Source organism: Ips typographus, linkage group LG15 (assembly GCF_016097725.1).
Source record: "Ips typographus isolate SLU linkage group LG15, UJ_Ityp_2.0, whole genome shotgun sequence".
NCBI classification, from domain to species: domain Eukaryota; kingdom Metazoa; phylum Arthropoda; class Insecta; order Coleoptera; family Curculionidae; genus Ips; species Ips typographus.
Window position 1 is genome coordinate 4502174 of NC_138436.1, and position 15170 is coordinate 4517343.

The window sequence follows — 15170 nt, forward strand, 5'->3', positions numbered from 1 at the left end:
CTACTTCAGTTTTAGATTTTGGCGAAATGCCCTTTCGTATTTCATAGTCCACATCAGACATTTTCCGATTTATGTAGTAAGGACCAAACCATCTAACCAGTAATTTTTCACTTTTTCCTACTTTCCTAATAGGGATGAAAACTTTCACTTGGTCACCCTCTTCAAATTCAACATGGCGGTGTTTACAATCGTAACGTAATTTATCTATGTTTTGTCGCCGTTTTATATTTTCAACTGCCAAATTTCTGACTGCTAAACCAATGTCTCTAATTTGGTCGCTATTACTACTTTCTAAGGGTGGCAATAAGTTTGCTTCTGTTGGTAAAATAGGTTCACGACCGTACACCAGCATGAATGGTGAAAATTTAGTACTATCCTGCTTTGCAGAATTATACGCAAAAGTCACATGTGGAAGATATTCATCCCAATTTGATTGATCAATATTAGTATACATAGATAACATATTGGCTAAAGTTTTATTAAATCTTTCTGTTAAGCCATTAGTTGCGGGATGATACGCAGTAGTAAACTGACTCGTTGTCCCCATCTTTTTTAGCAATTCCGTAACCAATTCTGATTGAAAAACTTTTCCGCTTAATAATTCCTTAGGTGCACCGTGTTTTGTAATAATTCTCTCTAGTATAAACTTCGCTACAGGTCCGGCTTTGCCGCTCGGTAATGCGTCAGTCTCTGCCCACCTTGTGGCGTAATCTGTCGCTACCACTATCATGGTTTTGCCGCTGCTACTTCTGCGAAACGGACCTAACAAATCTATTCCAACCTTTTCAAATGGGGTGCCAACTGGGATAGGATGTAACAGACCGATAGGCTTTTGATTTTGTTGGCCTTTCCTGGCCTGACAATCCGGGCATCCTTTTACAAAACGTTCCACGTTTTTTTTGCAACATTTGCCAATAGTATCTTCTCAACAGCGGTTCCGAGTGGTGGAAGTACAAAATTTCCCCTATTAACTGTTGCGGTATCACTAGAAGTTTAGTCCGGCCCACTCCATGCGGGTTTATACGGCACAAAACTTCTGACTCAAGCCTAAAATTTTTCGCTTGCTTGCGTATACCAATTGTAGCTTCTTCAGGATGTTTTATAGCCTGAATTATTTCCAAAATGTTTTCATCTTTTGCTTGTAATTCTGCAATGTTACGTATATCTAATAAAAAGGTTGGTATTTCGTCAATTTCTTGTACTTTCGTATTCGCTGGCAAAACAGGATATCTGCTTACGCAGTCTGCATCCCTGTGAGCAATTCCTGATTTATGATGTACTGTGTAGTCAAATTCCGATAATTTTAACGCCCAAAGCGCTAAACGTCCAGTAGTCTCTTTCAAGGTTTTTAGCCAACATAGTGCATGATGATCTATCACTATTTTTGTAGGTTTTCCATAAATAAAATGTCTAAAATAGGATAGCGCCCATATAGCTGCTAACCCTTCAAGTTCTGTTATAGAATAATTCTTTTCAGCTTTACTAAGGCTTCTACTTGCGTATGCTATTGGGTGTAACGCATTTTCATGATCTTCCTGCAATAATATTGCTCCGATTTCATCTTTACATGCATCTACCCTTAATTCACATCCTTTATTTGGTTGAAAATGTGCCAAAACTGGTTCACTAATCAATTTTTGTTTTAGTGTTTCAAACGCTTTGTCATGTATGTCCTGCCAATCAAGTTTATTTTGTTTCTTTGTTAGATCATGTAAAGGACGTGCAATTTTTGCAAAATTTTCTATAAACTTCCGGTAGTAGTTACAAAGTCCCAAAAAACTTTGTACACCTTTTACATTTTTTGGCCTTGGAAAATTTTCAATTGAAACTAATTTTGATTTATCAGGAAAAATTCCATCTTTCGAAATTGTATAACCAAGAATATTAATTTTTTCTCTTAAATATTCACATTTTTTAGGTTTTAGTGTTAGGCCTGCACTTCGAAGTCTATTGAAAACTTTACGTAATTTTTCCAAATGTTTATCTATTGTTTTAGAAAAAATTATAATGTCGTCCATGTAAATTAAAACTTCTTTCCATTTTAAATCTCTAAACACTACATCTCCTAACTGTTGAAATGTTGCTGGGGCATTGCACAATCCAAAAGGCATTACATTAAATTCCCCTAATCCGTGACCTGGCGCTGTAAAGGCAGTAAGTGGCTTACTTTCTTCTTTTACCTTGACTTGCCAATAACCTGAATACATGTCTAACGATGAGAAATACTGGGCGTTTCCTAAGTAAGTCAAAATATCCTCAATATTAGATCCTGACCACGAATTTTTTACTGTCACATTGTTTAACTTGCGGTAATCCACGCAAAATCGTGTCTCTCCAGACTTTTTCTTTACTAATACGACGGGACTTGCCCAGGGCGAGTTACTTTGCCTTATTATGTCGTATTGTTCCATTTCTCTTATTTACTCATCTATTATCGCTCTTTCTTTTTGTGCTACTCTGTAAGGTTTCTGTTTTATAGGTTTAGCATTCCCTACATCAATTTCATGTTCAATGACATCGGTTTTTCCCATATATTTTGGTGTTTTTGAAAAAACGTCCCTATATTCTGAAAGTAATGTCTGCAACTTTTTACACAATTCTGGGTTCGTTACATTGCTTAGATTATGGTCATTCATGGTAATCATTTCTTCATCATCTTCAGTTTCATTAACACAATGAACTGGAATTTTTGTTATATCCATTTCTATATCAGTTTTTGACCGATAAAATTTTCTAAAACGTGCTAACATATTATCTGAAAACTCTCATTGAGGTGGAACGTGAAGTAATTACATTTCCGTTCTTAATTTAGTCAAACTGACTGCTGGGCCAGTTTTTATCTGAAAGTGTTTACATTTTTTTAATACATTCCTCTCGAGCCGGTGAAGACACTGGAACTCCCAAATCTATCTCGTTAGATGATATCATGGAAAAGTTACTGCACATCGAGTCTCAACACACCAATCTCCTATCTAAATATGAAGATCAAGTTAGAATTAATGCAGAACTGAGGTCTGAGATTGGCGAAATAAAACTGAAACTGCAACTTTCGGCGAGCGGCGGTGGCGATGGGATCACAACTCTTTCTGGCGCTGCTCGGCAGAACCGCGAAGAAGAGATTGTCCAGGAAGTCGTTCAAAGACAAACCCGTATGTACAACGTAATGATTTTTAACTTTAATCTCGAGGAGGGCATTCCTGAGACCACGCAGATCTCGACGATACTATCCAGCAACTCTGGTCAACAAATCGTGGCCAGTAATGTCGTCTCGTTTGGGAAACCAAACCGTAACGGTTGTAAGCCCGTAAAGGTTACTCTTGCGAAAACTACTGATGTAGCGTTTCTGCTGAAGAACAGGAGACACTTTGCCGACCGGCATCGGATATACATTGAAGCGGATCTTTCTCCAGCACAACTAAAACAGCTTCAGGACACAAAGGAAGAACTGCGGAATCGTCGGTCAAATGGAGAAGAAGATCTGGTTTTGAAATTTGTCAGAGGCATTCCCACGATTACATCAAAAAACTTAACGAGCCAACAATCAACATCAACCATGAATTAACTTGCCTGTACCAGAATGTTCGTGGTCTTCGGACTAAGACCCATCGTTTCTTCAGCAGTGTTGCCTCCTCAGACTATGATATCATCGTAATCACTGAGTCGTGGCTCCAACCTGACATTCTGGACTCGGAACTTTTTCCTGACTTCTATTTGGTTTATCGCTCGGATAGAAGAATCAACTTGATGGATGCTTCCAGGGGTGGTGGGGTTATGCTTGGCGTTCATGGAAGGCTCAACTCCGAGCTTATGGATCTTTCACAGGTCAGAATAAATGTGCCAAGTATTGATTTTTTAGGTTGTAAGTTTACTTGTGCGTATTTTGTATTTTTTGTATTTACTGTATACATACCTCCAAATACTACTAGCATCGAGGTAGAAACATTTTTTGATCAGCTTTCTGCTCTCGACACGCTCCTTCAAAAAAACATTATTTTCCTCGGAGATTTCAACATTCCTTCGTTTATGCAACCTGCACCTCATAGTCCCAGACACGGGAATCTTCTTCAGCTTTGCGAGTTTCTTCGTCTGTCACAGTACAACACCGTACTTAATTCTGACAACCGGTTGCTTGATCTAGTTTTTACCAATTTCAAAATTAATCTCGCTCGCTGTGAATCCCCTCTGCTAGAGGAAGATCCATATCACCCTACTTTGGCTTTTGAGTTTCGGGCAGCCTAAACTCCTCTACTCCTAACTATCCTAACTATCCTCCACCGCTGGCTTCTCTGTAAACAATGTTAGCTCAACTCACTTTAATTTTCGCAAAGCGAATTATCTCGAGTTTTATGATCTGTTGCTGCATACCAACTGGTCTTCTGTTGTTGACTCATCTGATCTTCCTCATGCCTGTCAGTCCTTTTATGAGATTCTTAATAACAGCTTTGCTAGATGTGCACCTCTTAAATCCCCCAGGCAGAGGCGCTTTCCTTGCTGGTTTACCAAAGAATTGATCAACAACATTTTCAAAAAAGAAAGACTTCGGCGACGTTTGCAAACTCATAATTCCGTCCGCAGCCTCGAGAATTTCAAAACTCTGCGCAGACTCATTAAGACACAATCCCATCATGCATACATTAAATTTATTGAAAATGCTGAGTCAAATATAAAAAGTAATCCTTCCAATTTTTGGTCATTCATCCAAAGCAAAAAAGCCCAATCCCGAATTCCGGCCACTATGAATTACGCAAATCAACCAGTCAACGGGCCCCAGAATATCGTATCTGCGTTTGCAGATTACTTTAATAGCGTTTACAAAACACCCGATGATCGTGGACCCCCCCCTCATCAATCAAACCAATGTGAGATAATAAATATTCCCGTACTTACCCCCGATGAGGTCGTTTCAGCCTGCAAGATATTGAAAAACAAAGCTACAGCTGGCCCCGATGGAATTCCGGGCTTTTTGGTGAGAGACTGTGCTTTTGCCTTGAGCGTTCCACTTTGCCACCTGTTCAATCTTTCTGTGAGCAACGGTCAATTTCCTGAGGTCTGGAAGGTTGCCAGGGTTTGTCCTGTCTTTAAAAAAGATGACCCACATCAAGTCGAGAACTACCGAGCTATTTCAATCTTGTGTAGCTTTTCTAAAGTGTTTGAGATCATTCTCTATAAGCGTCTCTTTTACAGGGTTTGCAACGGGCTCTCGAGTCATCAGCATGGTTTCTATTCTGGGAGGTCATGTTTGACTAATTTGTGCTCGTTCTCCTCTTACGTCTGCGGCGTCATTAACAATGGAGGCCAAGTTGATGTTGTTTACACGGACTTTACCAAGGCATTTGACCAGATTGACCACTCCCTTTTGCTCCAGAAAGTTTCTGATCATTTTGGTTTCTCCGACAACTTGGTTTCGTTGTTGAAATCTTACCTCTTGGGGCGTACGCAGTTCGTTGAGTATGAGGGCTTTAGATCGGACATGTTTATTCCTACTTCTGGCGTACCTCAGGGTTCTAATCTGGGCCCTTTACTTTTTAACCTTTATATAAACGATCTGATTTCAACACTCAATTGCAGTACACTGGCTTATGCTGACGACATAAAAATATTTAATCGCATTGATACTTCGGCGGATTGCACCCTCTTGCAGGACAGCATATCCGTTCTCAGTCAGTGGTGCCTGGCTAGCCGGCTAAACCTCAACATCTCGAAATGTAACGTAGTCTCATACTCACGAAATAAAACCCTCGTACAATTTAATTATACATTGTGCGAATCCACCCTTGACAGACTATCCACTATAAAAGACCTGGGAGTGGTTTTCGATGCCAAATTCTCTTTTATTCCTCACATCGAACAGGTGTCTGCCAGCGCCTCTAAAACTCTGGGCTTTGTTTTGAGAAACTGCAAACATTTTGCTAACCAGGATACTATCAAAGTGCTGTATAACTCCTATGTAAGATCAAAATTGGATTACGGTTCAATAGTGTGGTCCCCTATATACAACTCCCACATTCAAACTCTTGAGTCCGTGCAAAGAAGATTCCTGAAATACTTGATGTTTAGAGAGGATAATGTATACCCAGAAAGGGGGTTGGAGCATAACCGTATTCTTCTTAGGTTTTCAGAACTTCCTCTGGCTGTACGTCGGGAGTTGCAGTCACTCTCGTTTCTTTATAAACTTACCAACTCTAAAATAGACAGCCCGTACTTGTTAGAGCGGGTTTCGTTTAATATTCCTCGTACGGCGGTTAGGCATCAACCAACTTTTTCAATGGCATTTGCGAGGTCCAACATCCTATTCCAAGACCCTATACACAAAGCCTGTTACACCTATAACCGTATAGCGGCTGAATCAGATATCTTTTGCGACAGTCTCTCGTCCTTGTTGCACAGGTTTCGCTCGTTCTCCGGCTTTCCCCCCTAAATCCTGTTGTCCACAAGCACATATCCTTTGTACCTACCTCCCTCTACCTTTTTCTGATTGTATTGTGTAACTTCATTCTTGTTCGTCTTTTTTTTTAGTTATTAGTATTTAGTTATTAATTATTTAAGTTTGTGTTCGTATATTATTTTTCAATTTCCTGTAAGTGGGCCTCGGCCTGTTGGAAATAAACGGCTTTATTATTATTATTATTATTATTATTATATTCTTCTCTAAATAACCGATTGTGGTATTTTTTAATATGAACACTTCTTTAAAACTCATATTTTTAACTTTGATGTACCATTTGTCATTTCTTGCAAAAACATTAGAACAAATCAATCCTCTTGGTCGTAGGTATTTATCGTTCTCGATAAAGCAGTACTTTGTGAACTCGTGCGGAGATAAGGCACAGTTCAGTCGTACCGTTATCTCGTGACCAACCTTGACCATGTAGTCGGTTTCAAGTGCAACCTTCAAACTTCGCGCGGTTGACTCAATCTCGACGTTCGCAAATACCTTATTAGTATCTTCCATTTGTTCTATTTTCCCTATGTTGTTGTTGACATTGTTGCCAAAATGTAAAATCAATGGGTCAAGTTCATGGTATAATGTCACAGTATTGGTATTATAGTCAATCAATGATTTTTTACTAGCCAAAAAGTTATGTCCCAAAATTAAGGCTTTTGATAAATTTTGCACCACTAGTGCCTCAATGGAAATAATTGTGCCATTCACTTTTATAATTACCTCAGAATTACCGAGAGGTTGAACTGGATAACCTCCTGCGGTTATCAGTTGTATATTGTCTTGTAACCGTCTCATGTTACTGATATAATCTACGTCGACTACATTTTTACAAGCTCCTGTATCAAGTAAAACAGGGACGTTATCTTTATCGTTAACCGTGATATGTACTATTAATGTCTTACTGGTGCCCGTAGATGATAATTGGACAATTTCGTTCGGGCTTCTTAATTTTGAAACTGTCCTCTGTCGTTTGGGTTTCTTCGGCCTTGAGGTGCATTCCTTTGAAAAGGCCTGTTATTGAAGTTACAAGACACGTGACCGGGCCTACGGCAATCAACGCAAATAACCCAGCGGTCGTGCGTTCTCGTACGAGGCAAATAATTATTGTTATTATTATTTCTCCAGTTTTGATTAGAAAACTGATTTCTGTTCCTATTAAAAGTATCATGGTTCTGGGGTTGTTGCGAATTGTTTCTTACAAATTGTCGCCCCCTATTGAATGAGTTGTTTCTCGGACTATTTTGATTTGGTCTAAAATTATTCACCCTTGGTATTTCGTGTCTGATTGTGAACCGTATTTGAAAAATTCCTATTAAAAAATGTCCGTGGCCTGGTGTCATTCCTTTGCCGGTTTGTTGGGTTATTACCACTGTTACTGTTCACTGCCGCAGATACTGACAATAAAGCTGTACTTTGTGTCATTTGGTTTACCAATGTCCTTTCTTTTATATCGCTTATTTTAATGACCAATTGCTTTAAATCGTCAAAATTTCTATTGCTAGAACTAAGCAAATAATACATCTCATAGTAAGATGGATGTAAACCATTTTCAAAATGATCCCTAAACGCGTCAAAAGGCATTTCTGGGTCAATCTCGTTTGCGATTGCCAATAGATCATAATAGTACTTTTTAATATCCTCGACGTCTTGCTGTTTGCGGGTGTTTAATCTAAATTTTAACTTTCGGAGTGGCTGTTCTCCTGAAAACTCTTTCAAAAAATCTGATTTAATATTCAGCCATGTTTTCATCTGATTCTCTGGCTCACTAATATAATTACTAAACCACGTATGGGCTGGACCTTCGAAAAAATTAGCCAAATAAGATATTTTGTGATTTTCTGACCAGCTATTCACAATCGCTGTTTTTTCGTATTTATTTATAAAAATACTGGGAGAGTCAATAGAAGGGTTAAATGTAGATGGGCATGTAAACTTAGGGGTAGCCGGAGTTTTTGGCTCAACCAAAGCTGCCTGTAATGTCATGTTAGCCATTACTAAAGTGTTGTTAGGGCGTATGGCACGGTTTCTTTCCCGAATCACAGGGGGTGGGCAAGGATTATTAGAACTTTGTAATAATTCTGAGGGGCGGGATTTTGGTGGCACTACCACTTCTAAGGGACTTTCTTGCCAAGGATCCTCTGTTTCACGTGGTTTTGGCGGAGTTCTACTTAACGAAGCTCTTGGTTTGAAATAAACTTCCGTGGATTGGGGCTTAGAAGTCGAAGCCGAGGCTTGGGAAGTTTGAGCTTGAACGCCCACGACAGTATTGTCAAGAGTATTTTCTTCGTCCTCACTGCTTGTCAAACAAACTGAACTGGGTTTGTCAAGCTTTTGTTTGTGTGAAGAAGTTGCCGTTTGTGTCGGAGCAGGAGAACTCACAGTCGAACTGTGATGCTCGGGTTTAAAATCTTTTAACTCTTTTATCACCTTCTCTGGGTTTCGACCCCTAGCGATAGCTTCACGTAACACGAATTTTTCTTTTTCCGACAAACTTTGAGCCCTACTGCGAGTTTTTACTCGATCTTTGTCACTCGACTCACTCATGGACAATTTTTAAATGACCGTTTAAATTCATTTATGTGCTATATTTATTTTTTCAAATTTAAATCTTTTAAGCAAGTTGATTATTCCTAGCAATTTCTTTACGAATTTGCTTGTTCATCAAACTAATAATTTTTCTGAAACTAAAATACACAAGCATTAATACCCCCATGCACAGAAAAATAATAATTAAAATTTCCTTAGCTGACCATGAAGCGTCTTTTCCTGAATTATTTGATACACCTCCGCTGTTTCCCGCTTGAGAAATAATAATTTCCTCCTCTTTTGAAGATGTACCCCCCATATTAAACTAAAATTTTCTCAAATGAACGCTTAAATAGCAAAGGAAATCCCCAAAAAATCACTAAATAAATCAACGTCACTATCTCTAGCCAAAAGAAAATAATACCTAAAATTTCTTTTATAGCCCACACATTATCCTCCTGAATCTGTATCATACCCCAAAAAATAAAAACGAAAAACTCAACTATTGTTTTTCATCCATCTCAAAACAGACCGGCACCTCCACCAAATGTCACGTTTAATTTATGAGCCCTTTTGGGTTCACCAATTAAACTGACTCACGACGATAACGTCGCGCCGGAATCCCAGTTTTAAGGATGGAATCAAACACTGAGTTTTTCTATTAAACACTTAAATCTATTAAATACGATATACACAAATGGGTGCACAATACGGTTGTAAACATACTAAAAGTTGACAATTTTACAATTGTACTTACGCAGACTCATAAGCTAAGGACTTAGCTTTTCTGGTGGCTGGCTTGGTCACTTTCGCGTTTTGAACAACTTTGGAGAACGGACTACTTAACTTGATCTTTTCCCGAGGAGAGTCGACATTCCGACTTCTCAGGTCAGCTGGTCGCACTACCGTTGATCGGTTCACACTTATCCTATACTGCTAAAATCGGCGTTTTTTATGATCGGCTGACGTAGTTTGTTATTGTCGCTTGTTTTCCACATTTCTGTAAAGCAGGTGGTGGTGACTTATCACCGATATGGTGCACTCGGTGCATGACACACTCGGTGCATCGTGGTGCGACCTTGCCTCGTGCGCTTAATATTTCGCAATCCTCGAATACTCTTATGTTTTTTAAGTTAATCAGTCCATCTTTTCAATTAACGGATTTTCCATTCGTGACAATATGAATTACTGGCATAGGTACAAAAGTACCATTATTTTGGTTCAGTGGTTCAAATGAACCACATACCAATTATTGCCTTTAGTTTTGGACCAAGAAATCTTGTGTCCCAGCTACTAAAGGCGAAAATGGTCCCACTCCTACTCGTCGGCCGTTCTTCCCGTTTTTCTTTCGTTCTCTCCGTTTTTTTTTTCGCTGCCTAATATTTCGATGCAGGTGGTCAAACGTTTGTTTACGTTTTCTAGGTGATTCGTCAGCGTCTTCCGAGGATAATACAGGACCGGAGTCGGATTCCGACCTTCCTTTAATAAACTTAGTGGGCAGACAGTCAGCCCCTTCTAGTTCCAGAGGCAAATATTTTGTCCTTCTTCAGGGAAAAAGAGTGGTGATGTGAAGGGCTGGTATAAGCGCCTTGGCGGTACCATTTGCTAAAGAATATGATATAGCCAGAGAAGGTTCGACTGAAGAAATACGTAGAGATTTTCCGACGTATTTCACGCCATATCGTTACATCGCCGTCACTCCATTTTGCCTTTCTTTGATTCTGAAGTCAAGAAAATTTCCGAATCTTGCCCTGTAGATTCGCATTTATTTGGCCAGTCTTTTATGGAACAGTTGAAGAGTTCAAAGGAGGCTCGTCGGTTGGGTTCGACTATCCAGAAGAAGAAAATTATACCACGCCCCTCAACTTCAAAGTTTCGAGAAGCACAACCTTCTACATCAAGGAAGTCAACTTCTTTAAACTTCAGGCGCGGTCCACCTCGATCTCGCATGAAGAAGGAGGAGGAGAGCCGGTCGGTACGGAAAACATATCGGCGTTAATTCCAAGACCTTTAGAATCGTCACAGCAGACTGAACAGGTAAATCCAGCATATGCTGGTCGATTAAATCAGTATTTAAGTCAATGGGCTGAGATTACTAATGATCAAAGGGTTTTGTCTTGGATTTCCGGTTTTAAGATTCCTTTTATTAAGAAACCTACTCAAAGGGGTTCTTATATGAAATTACCCAACAATCCAACAAATTTGGTTCATTTAAAAAGAAGTATTGCAGAACTGATTAACAAAGGGGCTATTTCTAAATCTGTTTTCAAGCCGGGACAGTTTTTGTCATCATATTTTTTAATACCAAAACCCGATGGTTCTTGGCGTTTCATTTTGAATCTTAAACCTTTAAATAGGTATACATGCTCCTCATTTTAAACTGGAGGATTATAGAATGGTTTTCAAACTAATTTATCCTAACTGCTTTTTTACTAAACTAGATTTAAAGGACGCATATTTCTTTGTACCTATCCATCCTCGGTATAGAAAATATCTTGCTTTTGTTTTTAAGAGATCCTATTATCATTTTAACTGTCTACCTTTTGGTTTATCCATAGCACCATATTTGTTTACCAAAATTATGAAGCCTGGTTTAGGACAGCTAAGATCTCATAATATTATTTGTGTATCATATTTAGACGACCTCCTTATTATTAGTAATAGTGCAGAGACGGCTCTCAGAGATTGTCATTTTTCAAGGTTTTTATTGGAATCTCTAGGTTTTTTAATTAGCGAAACTAAAAGCTGTTTAATACCTAGTCAGATCTGCGCCTTTTTGGGCTTTGTATTTAAGTCCCCTACTTTAACGGCTTCATTGCCAGAAGTTAAAACAAAGGTTATTTTGCAGTTTATCATCAAGATTCCTATAAAAAATGAATGCACTATTCATTTTTTATCTCAATTAATAGGCAAACTTGTTGCAGCTTGTCCAGTCATTGAATATGGTTGGATTCACATTAAAGATTTGGAACGAAGTCTTTATGTGTCATTACGTTTAAGTAATCGTAACTACCATTCTATTATAGGAGTTTCTACTATTATGCGATCAGAAATGCATTGGTGGAAAGAGGCATTGACTCGCAATGAGGGCATTAAAATTGTCAAAGATGTACATTTTGCTTTAGAAATTTTCAGTGATGCTTCTTTAACTGGATGGGGAGCTTTTTGCAATAATAGTGTAACACACGGTTTCTGGCATCCTAAAGATGCTATTAAACATATCAATTATCTTGAAATATTAGCAGCTTTTAATGCTATTAAGTCATTTGCGTCTGATCGAAGGAACTGTTCCATTCTCCTTAGACTAGATAACGTGACTGCTATTGCATGTACCAATCGTATGGGTAGCGTCAGGTTTAGAAGCTTACATAACACCACTAAAGAAATGTGGGCTTGGTGTGAAGAAAGGAAAATTTTTTTAGTAGCTTCATACATCAATACTAAAGAAAATGTTCATGCGGATAGAGCATCGCGCTTAACCTCACTTGTTTCAGAATACGAGCTGTATAACCTAGCTTTTAGTACTATATGTGACATGTTTGGTACACCGACTATCGACTTGTTTGCAACACATTTAAATACTAAATGTCCCAAATATATTTCCTGGAAACCGGATCCGCATTCATTTTCAGTAGATGCATTTTTGACATCTTGGTGTAACGAGTTTTTTTATGCTTTTCCGCCATTTAACCTTTTGTCAAAATGTATTCAAAAGACTATAGCTGAAAAAATTGAGTGAATTCTTGTAGTTCCAAGTTGGAGTGCTCAGCCTTGGTACTCAATTTTTAGACGACTTTTACTGAGAGAACCTATAATATTTACTCCATCTAAAAATTTGCTGTTTTCACCTTCTAGGAAACCTCATTCACTGTGGAAAAAACTTTCCCTGGAGGCTGGAATTTCATTAGGAAAGCTTGTCTTCAACAAGGAGTGCCCGAAATAGGTCTCAAAGGTATCAAAGCTTCCTTGAGCCCTTCCACTTTACGGCAATACACTACTTATTTGAACAAGTGGTGGGTTTTTTGCAAAAACGAAAAACATAACGCCTTTTGTTACACTCTTGAAACGGTTATGTCTTTTTTAAGTGTTCAGTTTGAAACCGGCAGTTCTTATTCTACCTTAAATTCACTGTATTCGGCTATTGCATTAATTTTTGCCATAGGAGATTCTGATAAAATAATATTAAAACGTTTTTTAAGGGGTATACAAACAAATGCCATCTAGACCTAGATATCAGACAATTTGGGATCCACAACCAGTTTTGTCGTATTTGTCGAAGTTTCACCCATTATCGGACATTACTAAGACACAATTAACTATGAAACTGGTTACTTTATTAGCATTAATTACGGGTCATAGAATACAAACCATAGCTAGTATTCGAATCCAGAATATAAATCGTTTTCCAGATAGATTGGAGATACGAATTACTAATCAGATAAAGACTTCTTCTCCAAAGAATTTTCAACCACTTTTAGTCATACCATATTTTCAAGATCATCCGGATCTCTGTTTGGCTTCAGTTATTGACTTTTATGAAAATTGTACGAAAGACGCCCGGTGCTCACCTAATACAGATTTAATCATTTTAACAATTAAAAAACCAATACATCCAGCTTCAAGCCAGAGAATTAGTAAATGGATAAAGATAATATTATCGGCTAGTGGCATCGATACTGACATTTTTTCAAGTTACAGTATTCGTCATGCCGCTACTTCCGCTGCCCATAGGGCAGGGGTCTCAGTTGATTTAATTAAACAAACCGCAGGTTGGACTTCGGGTTCTGATATGTTTGATCTTTTTTATAACCGTCCTTTATGCAACGACCCTACGGTTTTTGCAAAAGGTGTCTTAAGCTCTAGTTCTGAACTTAAGTAGAATTATGTATTTATTATGTTATGTGCTTATACGTAGACTTCAAATGTTTGTTAAGTCTTTATAAGTTTGTTAGTTTAAGTTACTTTTCTTCATAATACGAAAAATAAAGATTTTTGTATGATTCATAATGTCTAGATCGTCTTTTCTCTAGACATCTACAAGTAGTCATTGTAATTCTTCGAACGGCAATACTCATATAATATAGTTCAAATTTCCTTAAAGTAAGTCATTTGAACATTTAATTATACCAACTTAAAGTAAGCCTCAAATAACAAATGTACACAAACAAGGGCAGAAAGACCATTCCGGTCGATAGCCCATTTCGTAATGAAATAAAGATGGTATTACATATATATACACTGTGTGTAAAAAGTCCGGCAATCCTGAATTATTTCGCAAAATATACAACTTATTGAAAAATATCCTATACAGGGTAATTCAAATTCGACCCTCACCATTGGGATCTCGGAAACTATAGGATTTACGAGAAAGTTTAAATTGGGCCAAAGTTGCGCAATGTAAAGCTCAACCAAATGCAGTTTTAAAAATTTCGATTTTTCGAGTACTTCCGAAGATATCCGAAAAAAACTGAAAATTTGATTTTTTGTTTTTATTTATTTCTAATCTTATTTGAAGAGATATTCCAAAACTAAAAGCACCTTTTCATTGCCACTTTTTCTCAGCTATTCGATGATGGATTCAAATTTGCCACACGACGTTTTGTTTTTTGGCAGCCATCATCAACTTTCTTTTTTCTTATGGGCGCCATTTTATTCTGATTTTAGTGATGTATAATAACTTATGATTTGCTTCATAAATAACAAAATAATTCAATAAAAACTATTTTTACTTTAGTTATTGGCTTTGAGTTAATGGGCCGTTTCATAAAATGTCATTATTTGACAGTACTTGTCAAACACGATAATTCGGACGGTCATTAGAGCTTTTAGAGATTTTACCTTAGTTAGCTTTGAGTTAATGAGACGTTTTATGAAGATTACTTGGTAGTACTTGTCACACGCAATTGGCCTGAACATACTTAGTCACAAAGGTGTACACGTGACTTGACTTAAACCGGTTTATTCACTCGAAGAGATAAGGCCACTCGCTACGCTTGTGGACCTAGTTGTTCTTTTCGTGAATAAAAAATGGTTTAAGTCACTTGCTGTATAAATAACTATTAAATCACTCTGAATGACATCCGCCTATTTACAGATGTAAACAAACAAACATCAATGTTACATCTACGGGGCGCGGTGCAAATTTAATAGAACTGTAATTTTAGTTTTTTTTTTTTAATATAAGAAGTCGAAATTTAAT

General features: G+C 37.8%; 1 long non-coding RNA gene across 1 annotated transcript; it reads left to right on the forward strand.

The window, feature by feature from the left end:
* Positions 1-10634: 10634 nt before the first annotated feature.
* On the forward strand, positions 10635-13978 carry LOC145738309 (uncharacterized). Its single transcript, XR_014180701.1, has 2 exons — positions 10635-11008; positions 12827-13978. It is a non-coding gene; the product is annotated as an uncharacterized LOC145738309 (long non-coding RNA).
* Positions 13979-15170: the final 1192 nt, after the last annotated feature.